At 44.2% G+C, this 2,450-nt stretch overlaps 1 protein-coding gene across 1 annotated transcript in view; it reads left to right on the top strand.

Annotated features, from left to right (window-relative positions):
* The window catches only part of fasn (fatty acid synthase), an 82,819-nt gene that overhangs the window by 49,072 nt on the left and 31,297 nt on the right, over positions 1–2,450 (top strand). The gene's annotated exons all lie outside the window — the stretch shown is intronic.

Here is a 2,450-nt window from a genome sequence, read left to right on the forward strand (position 1 = left end):
GAGGGAGGGAGGGAGGGAGGGAGGGAGAGAGAGAGAGAGAGAGAGAGAGAGAGAGAGAGAGAGAGAGAGAGAGAGAGAGAGAGAGAGAGAGAGAGAGAGAGGGAGAGGGAGAGGGAGAGAGAGAGACACAAGCACTCTTGGCCACACCCACTTCGCACGATCAGCTGCAGGAGGAAGTTTATCCTGCAGTGTGGGCTGTACGGAGGTGCAGTAGGTGCAAATTATTTATTTATTTTTTTGGGGGGGGGAGTGGTGGCGCAGAGGTTAGAGAAGGTGGGCCTGTGATCGGAAGATTGCCGGGTGAAGCCGGCAACATCAATATACATCTACATATACAGTGGGGAGAACAAGTATTTGATACACTGTTGATTTTTCAGGTTTTCCCACTTGCAAAGCTTGTAGATGACTGTAATTTTTATCATAGGTACTCTTCAACTGTGATTGATGGAATCTAAAACAAAAATCCAGAAAAATACAATGTATGATTTCTAAATAATTAATTTCCATTTTATTGTGTGAAATAAGTATTTGATCATCTATAAACCAGTAAGAATTTTGGCTCTCACAGACATGTTAGTTCTTCTTTAAGAAGCCCTCCTGTTCTCCACCCATTACCTGTATTAACTGCACCTGTTTGGACTCGTGACCTGTATAAAAGACACCTGTCCACACACTCAATCAATCAGACTCCAGCATCTCCACAATGCCCAAGACCAGAGAGCTGTGTAAGGACATCAGGGATACAATTGTAGACCTGCACAAGGCTGGGATGGGCTACAGGACAATAGGCAAGCAGCTTGGTGAGAAGGCAACAACAGTTGGTGCAATTATTAGAAAATGGAAGAAATACAAAATAACGGAAAATCTCCCTCGGTCTGGGGCGCCATGCAAGATCTCACCTCGTGGAGCATCATTGATCTTGAGGAAGGTGAGGAATGAGCCCAGAACTACACGGCAGGACCTGGTCAATGACCTGAATAGAGCTGGGACCACAGTCTCTAAGAAAACAATCAGTAACACTCTACGCCGTCAAGGATTAAAATCCTGCAGTGCACGCAAGGTGCCCTTCCTCAAGCCAACGCATGTCAAAGCCCGTCTGAAGTTTGCAAATAACCATCTGAATGATCCAGAGGAGGAATGGGAGAAGGTCATGTGGTCTGATGAGACAAAAATAGAACTTTTTGGTTTAAACTCCACTCGTCATGTTTGGAGGAAGAAGAATGATGAGTACAACCCCAAGAACACCATCCCAACCGTGAAGCATGGCGGTGGAAACATCATTCTTTGGGGATGCTTTTCTGCAAAGGGGACAGGACGACTGCACCATATTGTGGGAAGGATGGATGGGGCCATGTATCGTGAGATTTTGGCCAACAACCTCCTTCCCTCAGTAAGAGCACTGAAGATGGGTCGTGGCTGGTTCTTCCAGCATGATAACGACCCAAAACACACAGCCAGGGCAACTAAAGAGTGGCTCCGTAGGAAACATCTTAAGGTCCTGGAGTGGCCTAGCCAGTCTCCAGACCTGAATCCCATAGAAAATCTTTGGAGGGAGCTTAAAGTCTGTGTGGCCCAGCGACAGCCCCAAAACCTGAAGGCTCTGGAGGAGATCTGTATGGAGGAGTGGGCCAAAGTCCCTGCTGCAGTGTGTGCAAACCTGGTCAAGAACTACAGGAAACATCTGATCTCTGTAATTGCAAACAAAGGTTTCTGTACCAAATATTAAGTTTAATTTTTCTGGTGTATCAAATACTTATTTCACACAATAAAATGGAAATTAATTATTTAAAAATCATACATTGTATTTTTCTGGATTTTTGTTTTAGATTCCATCAATCACAGTTGAAGAGTACCTATGATAAAAATTACAGTCTTCTACAAGCTTTGCAAGTGGGAAAACCTGAAAAATCAACAGTGTATCAAATACTTGTTCTCTCCACTGTACATCAAAAATGTAGGTGGTAGGTGAAGCACCCACACCTGCCCCCACCCTCATTCGTCCCACTCTGAGCCCCTGAGCAAGGCCCCCACCATCTGCTCCTCCTGGTGTCCTAGATGGCAGCTCTCTGCTCCACACAGAGGCTGTGGTAGCTCGGTGTCTGTGGTTGTGTCAGGAAGGACATCTGGCATAAAAATAACTGCCAAGTCTTCGTGCGACTTAGTTCGCTGTGGCGACCCCTGAAGAAGGAGCAGCTGAAAGAGAGGAAAAAAAGAAAACAAAAAAAAAAAAAGCGCTAAATAATTTTAAATAATTAATTTTAAATAAAAATTCTATGCCGATTGTGCAGCTCATCCATCAATCAGCCATTTGTGTGTCTCATCCAATCTTATTTTGAAAAACTGCGATGGAGTGAGTCCACAAAAACTAACCGCCAAGTAGCGAGGGACCACTGTATTATACAGTATTGCAATATTACATGATATTATAATATTGCAATATTACATGACAT

Source organism: Nematolebias whitei, chromosome 17 (assembly GCF_014905685.2).
Source record: "Nematolebias whitei isolate Nwh7 chromosome 17, NemWhi1, whole genome shotgun sequence".
NCBI lineage: Eukaryota > Metazoa > Chordata > Actinopteri > Cyprinodontiformes > Rivulidae > Nematolebias > Nematolebias whitei.